This window comes from Musca vetustissima, unplaced genomic scaffold (assembly GCF_032173495.1).
Source record: "Musca vetustissima isolate MV318-11 ecotype Yass unplaced genomic scaffold, APGP_CSIRO_Mvet_v1 utg1698, whole genome shotgun sequence".
NCBI classification, from domain to species: domain Eukaryota; kingdom Metazoa; phylum Arthropoda; class Insecta; order Diptera; family Muscidae; genus Musca; species Musca vetustissima.
In genome coordinates this window covers 143,583-156,328 of record NW_026875477.1, presented here as the reverse complement: position 1 = coordinate 156,328, position 12,746 = coordinate 143,583, and the positions used below count along the sequence as shown (strand labels likewise).

At 32.7% G+C, this 12,746-nt stretch overlaps 3 non-coding genes across 3 annotated transcripts; all 3 read right to left on the bottom strand.

The window, feature by feature from the left end:
- Window positions 1-6,452: 6,452 nt before the first annotated feature.
- On the bottom strand, window positions 6,453-6,525 carry Trnar-ucg (transfer RNA arginine (anticodon UCG)). Its single transcript has one exon. It is a non-coding gene; the product is annotated as a tRNA-Arg (tRNA).
- Window positions 6,526-7,123: 598 nt separating this feature from the next.
- Trnar-ucg (transfer RNA arginine (anticodon UCG)) lies at window positions 7,124-7,196 on the bottom strand. Its single transcript has one exon. It is a non-coding gene; the product is annotated as a tRNA-Arg (tRNA).
- Window positions 7,197-11,012: 3,816 nt separating this feature from the next.
- Trnar-ucg (transfer RNA arginine (anticodon UCG)) lies at window positions 11,013-11,085 on the bottom strand. The gene has a single exon. It is a non-coding gene; the product is annotated as a tRNA-Arg (tRNA).
- Between the last annotated feature and the right edge of the window lie 1,661 nt (window positions 11,086-12,746).

Sequence of the window (12,746 nt, the reverse complement as noted above, 5' to 3'; positions counted from 1 at the left end):
GCATACAATCAATAATACCAAAATTTCAAATTTTCAAAATTTTTCATTGGAATTTGGTTTCTACAACTACATATTTAGCGATAAAGGTCACTGATTTACCCTGCCAATGACAAAAAAAACCGAAAGAAAACAGCATTTTGTCACCGCAGTAGTTCCCATCCGAATCTAATACAATTCTGTTTGCGTTCTCATGAAGTTGCGTGGCTGTTATCATTCCATTGATAATATTGGACAAGTGAAGAACGCAATTCATTATTAACAAATATTGTTTAATAACTTTTGATTTGTTTTAGTAAATTGTTAACGTGTTTATTTTCCCAAAAATTCTATTCGGATACATTACGTGCAATGAGGCAAATAAAAAAATAGTTCGTATACTTTTGGCTTGATACGATATAGAAATGTGTCTCATCGAAATAACGGGTTTAAGCACGTTTCCCGAATTTTGTAGTCCATTATTGATGATTTGTCTTCCAAACTCAAATCCAACTCGAAAATGGATAATATTGAATCAGTCTCCACATTTTGGGAAATCTACGAACAAAGTAGTAACAACTTCGCATAAAGTTATATTTTTACCTAACCTAAGGCAATTTCGAAGATCGGCCTCTAAAGTCTACTACTTTGGGTACCTCCCAACAAAGATCGGACTTTTATGTCTACTCCTTCCGGTACCTCCCACACAGATCAGGTTTTTAGGTCCACTCCTTCGGGTCTACCTCCCCAGCAAGGGTCAATGATAGTAAATTGCGTATGAAGCATTTGGTATCGAATCGATCAAAACTTTGTGCCTCATTGAAATAAAGATTTTTGACCAGTTCCCCAAATATGGGAGTCCATTAGTCATGATTTTTCTTCCAAACTCAAATCAAACTAGAAAATGGATAATATTGGACACACCCTCATTCATTCCATTGATAATATTGGACAAGTGAAGAACGCAATTCATTATTAACAAATATTGTTTAATATATTTTAATTTATTTTAGTAAATTGTTAAAATATTTCGTATACTTTTGGCTTGATACGATATAGAAATGTGTCTCATCGAAATAACGGGTTTAAGCACGTTTCCCAAATTTTGTAGTCCATTATTGATGATTTATCTTCCAAACTCGAAAATGAATAATATTGGATCACACCCTCAGGTCCACATTTTGGGAAAAAATCTACGAACATAGTAGTACCAACTTCGCATATAATAAAATTCGTTACAAGCCTAAAACAATTTCAAATTTCGGGTTTTTAGGTCTACTCCTTCTGGTACTTCCCCAGCAAGGGTCAATGGTATTAAATTTCATATGAAGCATATCCGAATCGATCGAAACTTTATGTTTCATCAAAATAACAATTTTAGACCCGTTTCCCAGTTTTTTGAGTCCATTATTGATGAAAAAATTTATAATATTGTATCACACCCTCTGGTCTACAATTTGGGAAAAAACTGTGAACATAGTTCTATCAACTTCGCAGACCTGGTTTTTAGGTCTACTGCTTTGGGTACCTCCTCACAAAAGGTCAATGATTGTTAATTTCAAAGTTAAGCAGGACCGAACTTTTTATACCCTATACAACTATGTTGTAAGGAAAGCCGCGAATTATTGGTCTCTGACCCAGCTTTTAGTATACCGATCATCATATCTCGACTAGCTGAGTCAATCTAGACATGTGTGTCCATCCTCTGTCCAATACAATTTGTAAACATCATACAGGCCACAGCAATCGGCACGTAATGTTGGACGGATTATGGCCAAAGAAGACGTGCATTGATTTTGGTAAAGTTCGATTAATATTTAGGGGATAAGATGGATCCACAACTTAATTTTTGGCTGTTTACGAAATTTTACACAGGGTAAGATGTACGACCTTATAATAATAAGATCGGTCAATATTTAGGGGTTCTATGGAACCAGACTTTTGTGTAAATGACAAAAAATTGAATTCTATGACACATATATTTACTCCTGAGGGATCGGTGAAGTTGACAGGTAATCCAGAGAGATTGGTTGACCCTTAAATTGATACCAATTTAAATTGATTACGAATACGTAAATATTTACCGGAACTTAGATATTTTTATATTGCCTAGAATTTCCATTACAATCACCATCACTCGGATCGATTTGAAATTGTACATGAAGTTGCGGTTATGATCAAGGACGGCATCTATAATTTTCGATTATGATCTGATTCTTGGAAAACATTATTTTTGTTTACTAATCGCTCTACCCGCCACAATTATAAATCGAACATCAGCAATTTTCCATCTACCCAACTAATTCGAATGGCTGTCATGATAATGACTTGTTAATATTTTGCGGGTGAAATGAACCAAAAATTGTTTTTTGTCTAACATAACAAGTTTAAATCACATATAGTAATTTTTTATTTCGAAAAAACATGATTCGGAAAATATTCAACAGAGCAGCTGTTTACATCCAATTGGCCAACAGAGTGCAAATATCGCGAAAAATTATCCAGACTTAAGATATAGATCCGCAGAGTCTAAGAGCTCAGTGGTAGTTGTGTAGAGTTTCATATGGTCGACCCTCTCGGACTATACTGCTCCGCTCACTGGTACGTGGTAAACTAAAAAGTGGATTGATAAGTTTTGGTAGTAGGATTTGCCACCCAATGATGCCAAAATGCCAAATTACAGCCAATTTGGTTTGAAAAAACGTGCCAAAAGCTTTAAAATTCGAATTCGAAGTTTATCTCCTCTATTGTTGGCCAGGTCATCGATGACTTTTCATATTAATTTTGTAGTTTGTCAAACTGATCCTTAAGACCTAATACGAGGAGAATAACACATCCAAAGTCGTTTAGACTAATGCTTTATCTTGTATATCCGCTTTAGTTAGGAAAAGGGAAAGGATTTGTCTTCCAAAGCAACAATTTGAATAATTTCTCTGAAAATCTCCGTATTTGACCCTTTTGCGAAGTTTTAACTTGTATATCGTTTCAAATCGCAATGTATGGACTTTATAGGAACACGGCCTTGCGTCCCTATTTTAAAATATCAAAGGGGAGACAAAAAAACAGCCTCACAGTACTCATCACTACAATTCTTCAAATCGTTGTATTATTACTCATTGAACATATCCGTATTAAAATTTCAATTCAAAATAAAATGGACTTATTACCTTTTCATGTTAAGCCAGTGTGATAAATTCAAATTTTTTATTCTACATTTTTTTCCCTATGGCCTTCAAATTGATAACAATTAATTAAAGGTGACTATGTGCATATTATTACTATTACTCCATTAGAGGAGTATTACATGTACAATTTCGCGCTGATCGCTTTGAAATTGTACATGAAGTTCCGATTATGGTCAAGGACGACGCTTATAAATTTCGGTAAAGTTGACTTCATTCAGGGCGTACAATCCTTGACGTGTACAGCAGTCTGGCTTTGTGTGTCCTGCTTAACAGGTCTTCAATAAAGTGACCATTTTTTTATTGTATGGCGTAAAAATTCACTTCAAGAAAAACATTTTGGAAAATATGCATTAGAAAGAGGAGTTGTTGATCTATAATCGGTAAAAAGGGTGCACGAATTGCATTTGTATTTGTCTATATGAGAGTGGCAATATTTTGTCATTGACTGTCCATGGTCCATTTTTTCAAATTAATATTTTTTAATAAATTTTATTATTGAATGGTCCTTGCTTCATTTTTTAGCCTATGTGACTACAATTTACCATATGTGTAGCGTTAAGAGAGAATATCCGAATTAAATTAATTTAATTTAGAATGTCAGATGTCTTTACAAATGTCCACAAGTTTTCCCCTCATTTTCCTGCCTATGTGACTACAATTTGCCATATGTGGTGCGTTAACAGAGGATGAAAGACGTTATCGTAGAAAATTATCCAAATTTTGATAGACACCTACACGAAATTTCCATTCAAAAATGGAAGAAAATTGGCCTTTAAGCTTGTCATAATAGATGTTATCGTAGATAATATTTAATCTACAGGTCGAATCTTAGGTTTTTTTCTAAACACATTTTCTAACCAATGTGGTACTGATTCCGCAATTACGGGTTTTTTGAGACCGTTTGTCTGTAATACGGCTCCATGTTTTCACATTAATTCGGTGGAGAGTTCGATCGGGTCGAACATAACGTCAGCCTTATGCCTAATGAGACTATATACGCTTTCATACGGCAAAAAATGCTCCTCGTCATATTATAGGTTAAGACCCCATGTTTCTTTGAACCAAATCCGTTTCAGACAATTTGGAGTCGATTTACAAATGTCCGTCTGACTGGCTGGTGCGCACGATAACTCTAGAAGGGAGTAACCGATTTCATCCAAACTTTTAATATCGTAATAATATTTCCTTCAAACTTAGTTCAAGTTCAAAGATGGGAAATATCGGTCCACTCTTTCTGGTACCTCCCACACAAAATGGTCAACATTGTGCTGAAAATTAATTGTATAATATGTGACCGGCCACAAACGATAGACTCAAACGGAATTTCCAATATTTCATCTAAACTTTACTTATTGTCATATTTTTAATTAGGGTCCAAAAATTGGGCCCATCATAAATTTAATTGACATCCTCATTGTTTGTTTCTCTTTGCATCATTGTTGCTTCCGTTAAATATTTTAAAAATTTTTTGCATTAACATTTTTATTTATTTATTTATTTATTTATTTATTTTTTTTTTTTTTTTGATACAAAAATATGGTGTTGCCTCATCTAATTCTAAAGTTGTATACCAATGAAAAACAATTTCGAAAATGTTATATTATAACGATAATATAACAAATATATAACACTTTTGTTACAATGACCTTGTACGGTTGTTGTCGATGATAAATTTTAAAAAAATGGTTTATGCCACAAATATATTGTTATCGATAACTTAACCAATTAGAAATCTGTTATATCAAATGATTAATATATCTTATCGATTATTTTAGTTTACATATAAACAATTATAACAATACAGTTTGAAAAACAATTATGACAATTTTCACAGTTTACTGTTCTACATGGAAATGTGTCCATAATAAACTGTAATAATATAACAAACTGGTAGTCAGATGTTATTACTTTCATTCATGTGTTATATTACCATGCAATGTATGACAGTATTATAGTTATACCCTATACATCTGTGTTATAAGAGAAAATTTTGCATGTAGGACTGGTTCTGGCAAATGAAATGGACTAAAAACTTTATTTTTGTCTATTTTTCTGGTTGCTGTATAGTTCACAATTATGACTCGAATATCTCTAAATTTTACACAGGGAAAGTGGTCTAATCATTCAATATGCATGACTGCTTTGATAATGATCGATGTAGCGCCAATGGTTTGAAAATTCTGCATTGGTTCCCGTTATTATTGAGGACGACACCTTTAATTTTCGATGATATTTCAAAACAAAAAATAGACCGAAAACTCTATTTTTGTATGGGTTTCTGCCCTAGACACCACAATGATAATCCGAATATTACAAATTTTCCATGGGAAAGACTATCTGACCAACTAATTCGAAAATATCAAAATGTCAATTAAAATCGCGAAAACGCCACTAAGTTATGTATGCCCTACACCATAAGGGGTAGGCATTAAAAATACCTAAAATCGTTCGGAATATTTATACGGACGATATGTCGTTGTAAATAATCTCTCAGGATGTTTTTTATTCTCTGAGAAAACGAAATACATACCAAATTTCGGATAATCAAGTTGGCTAATTCGGCTAACTCTTATAGCGTACCGAACACGGGCGGAACTACAGTGAACTCTCGATAATGTCAACATCCAAAACAGTGAACTAAAACCAAAAAATGTGAACTGATTAATGTCGGGGTAGTTCATATTTTCGAATTTGTTCACATTTTCGATTCGACCAGCTTATTTACCGCTAATTCCCTGATTTTTTCAATACTTTAATGTCAATTTGAGTGTTCACATTATCGAGAGTTCACTGTATATCAAAATATTTGTCAATATTAAAAATTTGCTGTCACGTTCTCTTTAATCTTTCAAAACGATTGCTTATATAAACTTCGATTGGAAAATGGACCATGACCAAAATATGGACTTATTCTGACCATGTTCATCGAATAAATGTTTTACTCTTCAACAACCAGGAACACAAAATTCATGACTCTTCGGTTTAAAAATCAACCTAGGAAAAAATTATCTTAAAAATTATCCTAGGAACAAAATCTATCTTAAATAATGGATCTAAATCGGTATTTCAAAAGTAAAGCGGCACTTCGGATACGAACTATACTACTATTATTTAGATCAAAAATTTGTATACTTTATGTGATCTCCGACGAGTATTGTCGCACTAAACCTTAGAGAATATAAAAATATGGCTATGATTTTTTAAATATCGAAAATCGGATAAATTTACGTTCTTTCATATGTTTACATTCAAAAATATTATTTTATAAAATACAAAAAACCTTAATTTCTTCGACCGTGACAGGACTCGAACCTGCAATCTTCGGATCCGAAGTCCGACGCCTTATCCATTAGGCCACACGGTCATACATTTCGCAACTTCAAAACATTATAAAAAATTGCATCACCACTTCCAGTTATTTGTAAACGTGGCAGAATTTCTGATGAATCATTGCAATAAAATGTTTCTAATTGCAAATAACAACAAAAAAAACAAACAATCCATATCGTTTTATTATTATTAATCAGACAAAAAAGAATAACAGAAAATAACAAACCACAAATAAACAACATTTCAAATGCAATAATTCAACAAAATTCATTGTTCGGCCGTGAGCTGTGTAATGTTTATTTTAATAAAAAGTTTAAGCAAAATGTTAGAGCAGAAAAAATATTTTTTTAATTTCACAAATCTATTTTTAGGCCAGACATGCAAACATTTTGAAGTCATCATATGATGATGATTATTCCCACATTCCAATTCTTCTCACATTCCATTCATTCTCATAACAAACGTTCGTGTTTCGCACATATGACTTTCGTACAAAACCCCATAAGTCCACAACCTTTAACCTTGGCTTGATTGGAAGTCAATGTCCGTCCCAAATTTGGGCCTCAGATTCTTAGAACTAAATCATACTTCAATATTACAAATATGTTTTTTATATAAAAAGCTGATATCTTCGACCGTGACAGGACTCGAACCTGCAATCTTCGGATCCGAAGTCCGACGCCTTATCCATTAGGCCACACGGTCTTAAAAACGTATGCAGTTGATTTTCGCTTCGTTCTAATCCCGATGTACAGTTTTAAAGGGAATAAAACATTTTATAAAAGGACACAACAAATATTCTGCAAATGCTCAGCTTATGAAATCTGAGATCAGATTCAATAACACAATGTTCTATATATTTTTTTCAATTTCTAAAAAAAATGATGAACCAAAGTTACTAAGTCTGTCCGATTGACATGACATTTTCTATAGTTTGTATGGATGTAGATCACATATTTAATTTCGTTCAATTTCATGTCAAGGTTCCACCAAAGATTCTACATCAACCCGATTGACAGGATATTGTACACATTCAATCAAAATCATGAGGAAAATAGGAAAAATGTTTAATAATAAATTGCAGATTACAACACGAATCTTAGGAGTTCTCTTGTATATACCCATAACAGGTTCCTAATTGCTTTTATTTGCATCTATTGTAACCAGGTCTCTTTAATGGCCACTCCGTCTGTAACACCTTGAAATATTTGTCGGATACCACACATTTTATATACGCAATAATTAGATGTAATTGAGTGTTTAGGGTTCATATTGCGTAGCAAAATTATAAATGTTGGATCTCTTTTTAAGATAACTCCCATATATCGGTGGTTGGCTGACTGTAATTTTATATATATATCGGATTTTCCTTTGATAGGAAATCGCTCTACCAAGAAATATCAATATCGACCAACATTTCAAGTCAATTTTGAAAAATTGGACCACGTTCTTCATTTGAATTCGCTCTCTTCTGATATTTTTGCTTCTCAGTTGGTGTCAAACATTATAACCACAAATATATGTATATTAAAATCAGCCAATTTTGTGTATTACCCCCAACACTTGTTTCATATTTAGTGTTTTTGGCATTTATATCAAAATAATTTGGAAAATACATATGCGAATTTTATAACACTAATGCAGAAGTCGGTATCAGTGCCTGAAATAAGGAAACAATGGAATGCAAAACTACCAACAATTTTGTGAGTGGCGGTTGTAGGTACAGCAAAGTAGGAAAATAGTTTTGGTATTAATGAAATATTTACATTTTTTTTTTTTTTTTTTTTTTTTTTTTGAAAAATAGACAACATACAAAAATTGCGAACAGAAGTAGATGGCCAACGTTCCTTGCCCAGCATTAAGCATTAAGAATATTTCCGAAATGATTTATAAGATTGATTTTTTTAAAAACATTTTTGAAAGAACATCGGATCCATAATATTTAATTGTTATCAATATTTTTGAAAGGAACATCAAATCAATAAGAATATCTTTGCAGGAAATATCTGAGCCATAAGCGTGGATTTTTAAGAATATTTTGATAGGAAAATCAGATCCTTGAACGTGGATTTTTTTGCGAATATATTAGGAAAAAATATCTGATCTATAAAGTCTGGATTTTTAACGATATTTTTTAAATAAATAACAGATCCATATGCGTGAAATTTGTGAGAATATTTTTGAAGGAAATGACTGATCTATAAGCGCGAATTTTTAAGAATATATTCGAACGGAATATCTGATACGGAATTCTAAGAAAAATTTTAAATAAATCGTCGGATTCATATTCTCTGATTTTTAAAGAATACTTTTAAATGGAATATCACATCCATAAAGGGTGAATTTTTTGCAATATTCTTCGAATAAAATTTCGGATCCATAAGCGTGAAATTTTTGAAAATATCCTTCAAGGAAATTTTCAGATCCATAAGTGTAGATTTTTTAGGATAATTTTCGAATGAAATATCAGATCCCATCCATAAGCGTGGATTTTTTTAAGAATATCTTAGTATGAAATATCAGATCCATAATTGTGGATTTTTTAAGAACATATTTGAAGATGTGAATATTTTAAAAATATCTTTGAAGCTAATTTCAGATCCTTAAGTGTGGATTTTTTAAGACTATCTTCTAATGATATATCGGATTATGTTCGAATAAAGTGTCGGATCCATAAGCGTACAAGATACATACATTTGAAAGACCATATTCGGCAATGTTATCTTCCACTTAATCTTTCCATCTTATTCGTGGCCTCCCCTTCTGCGTGAACCATCAGCTGGTTCGCTTTTATATGCCTACTGGGCTGGGGCATCTTCATCCATTCTCACAACATGACCTAGCCAATAACTCATGATTCATTCGACGGCGATATTCACCATCAACGCAGATCGGCCCATAGATCTTTCGGAGAATTTATCTCTCAAACACTCCAAAAGCTGCCTCATCTTCTCGCACGAGTACCCTTGCTTCAGATCCATATAACAGCACGGGTAGTATCAGCGTCTTGTAGAGTGTGAGTTTGGTCTGGCGGGAGGTGGCTTCGTTTTTGAGTTGTTTGCTCAGACCATAGTAGCATCTGTTGACCATCACTATCCTTCTCCGAATTTCAAAACTGTTGTCATTCGTTTTGTTTATGGCGGTACCAAGGTATATAAAATCTTTGACTACCTCAAAGCTGTAGTTCTCAAGTTCCACAGTTGGTCCGAGTCTACTGGATGTCTTGCGCGTTGATACCATCAGCTTGGTCTTCTCGCCGTTTACTGCCAGACCCACTTTGACAGACTCCTTCTCAATTTGTTCAAAGGTGGCTGTTACCGCACTCAGTTTTCGACCCATTATGTCGATGCCATCGGTGTAGGCGAGTAACATGTGTTCTTTGGTGTACAGAGTGTCATTTCTGTTCACTTTTGCCACTCGTATGACCTTTTCCAGCAGGATGTTAAAAAGGTCACACGCCAAACTCTCACCTTGTCTGGATCCTCGTTCGGTATTAAATGGCTCCGAGAGGTCCTTTCCGACGTTAACTGTTGACCTTGTGCCAGTTAAAGTTATCCTGCATAGCCGAATTAATTTTGCAGGAATGCCAAGTGCAGACATTTGGCGCAGAGTGAAAATCTGGTCAATGGTGGATTTGCCAGGTCTGAAGCCGCATTGGTATGGTCCAATAATTTCATTGACCATTGGCTTCAGTCGTTCACACCGTACGCTGGATAGCACTTTATATGTGATGGGAAGGATACATATTCATCTATAGTTAGCATATATCGTCTTGTCTCCTTTTTTGTGCACAGGACACAGTATGCTGAGGTACCAATCATTAGGCATGCATTCTTCTAGCCAAATTGTACTAATCAGCTGGTGCATGCCCCTTACCAACATCTGACCACCAGTCTTGAATAGTTCGGCTTGTAACCCATCGGCACCTGCTACTTTATTATTCTTCAGCCGATTGATTGCTATTCTGACCTCATCTTGGCTAGGTGGTATACACTCATCTATTATTGGTTCTGGGGCATCCACTTCACTGCTACCATTTGATACCAGAAGTTTTTCAAAATGCTCCTTCCAGATCCTCAGCACACTGTCTGTATCTGTCACCAGGTTTCCTTCTTTATCTCTACAGGAGGATGTTCCTGCACCAAAGCCTTCAATTTGTTCACGTTTTTCTTGTTCTTTCTTCTTTTGTCGGAATATACGTTTCTCCTCTCTCCTAATGAATATTTTACAAAAAAAAATATATTTGTGGATTTTGGATGGTAATATTAGATCTAACAACAACGTGGACTTTTTAAGAAAGAATATTATTGAAGGATATATCAAATCTATAAGAGCGGATTTTTTAATTTATTTTTAAACAATTTAATAGATCCACAAACGTTTTTTTTTCAGAAATATAATCGATTTCGAACAAAATTAAAATTTGTTGATCTTGATATTTTTTTAATTTGAAACACATCTGTTTGAAGTGTTTGAAAAGTTTTATATATTTCCAATAAAAAATTAAAAAAATAATATCTTCGACCGTGACAGGACTCGAACCTGCAATCTTCGGATCCGAAGTCCGACGCCTTATCCATTAGGCCACACGGTCAATTGACATACCGCCGACAAAGTCTACACAAAAATTCCCTCCAACAATTTCGCAGAGTTGTTATAATGTATACAATCACACAGAAAGTGTTATATCTGTTATACGTCACACCTATGGTTATGCCGTTTACTGTTATACCGCAAACGATTTAAAAAGTGTTACCAGATCACGAAATGGTATTATAACAAAATCCCTCACACATCATTACTCATAATGACAAAAGTTATAATGGCATTGTTAAAAAATAGTTAATTATATTAATCACTCACCCACACACAACCATACATACAACAAATATATAGCGAGAGACTTAAAGAAAATAAATGTATACATATCATATTATATAAAAAAATAACTATATTAGAAATATAATAAATAAATACATATCATAGTATATAATGACAAATACTTGAAAAAATATATATTCAACAACAATAACTAATAAAAATAATTAGAAAACAAAATATAAAATTATGAAATGTTGAAATGGAATCGTTTTGGAAAAAATATACATATTATTAAATAAATGAAATGAAAAATATATATATTACAGACTATTAGAAAAAAATATTAAATTTTTTGGAACTGATTTCCACTGGAGTAGTTGTTGTACATGTATTTGATGAATTGAAAAAAAAATTATATATAAAACAAATTAGAATTTAAAAATGTTATTTTAAAGAAACTAAACAATAAAAAAATATGGAACTCCGAGGAAAAGAGGAATCAAGGCCAAGGTCATGGTAATGAGGAAAATGAATAATTTATTTCAGGAAGGTCCATTTTGGCCTTCGAACCCCCCTGAAAAAGAAATAAAAACGAAACGACTATATATCCATAAAAACCAAATCGCAATCACTACACATATCTACATACCAATAAATTGTATTATTATTATAATTATGAATAATGTTGCTGTGTTTCAAAACCAAATACATAATATATCTATTGCTTTAATTGTTTAAACATTTAAAACTGTGTTCATTGTTGTTAGTAGTTTTTTAATTAATAAGGTCCCAACGAATATATCAACTCGTCCCCCTACCCTAAGTTAATGATTATTTCTTTTGAAAACCTCCGATACCCTTATCGGAGATTCCTTATTACAAAGTATTATTAAACGAAAAAAAAAACAAAACGAATCCGAATTGAATGTTATCTGTTAATTGTTAGTTACACAAACAAAAAATCTTGGACTACATTTATGTTAATTTCCAAAACTTGTTATATTTATGTTAAACTATAGAAAAATATACATACATATATATGTAACGTTAATTAATTTAAAACAATAAATGCGTTATACTCACCATTATAGAGAAAAAAATTAAAAAAAATTGTTTAAGAATTTTTAAAAAAAGGTAAGGAAATTGAAGAACTATATATTTATTAAATATAGTTCTTAATATTTTTCAAAGGTATAAGGCGTAAATTTTTTTAATAATATTTTTTCAAAGTTATAAGGCGAGGATTTTTTAAACAATATTTTTTCAAAGGTATAAGGCGTGGATTTTTTAAACAACACTTTTTCAAAGGTATAAGGCGTGGATTTTTTAAACAATATTTTTTCAAAGGTATAAGGCGTGGATTTTTTAAACAATATTTTTCAAAGGTATAAGGCGTGGATTTTTTAAACAATATTTTTTCAAAGGTATAAGGCG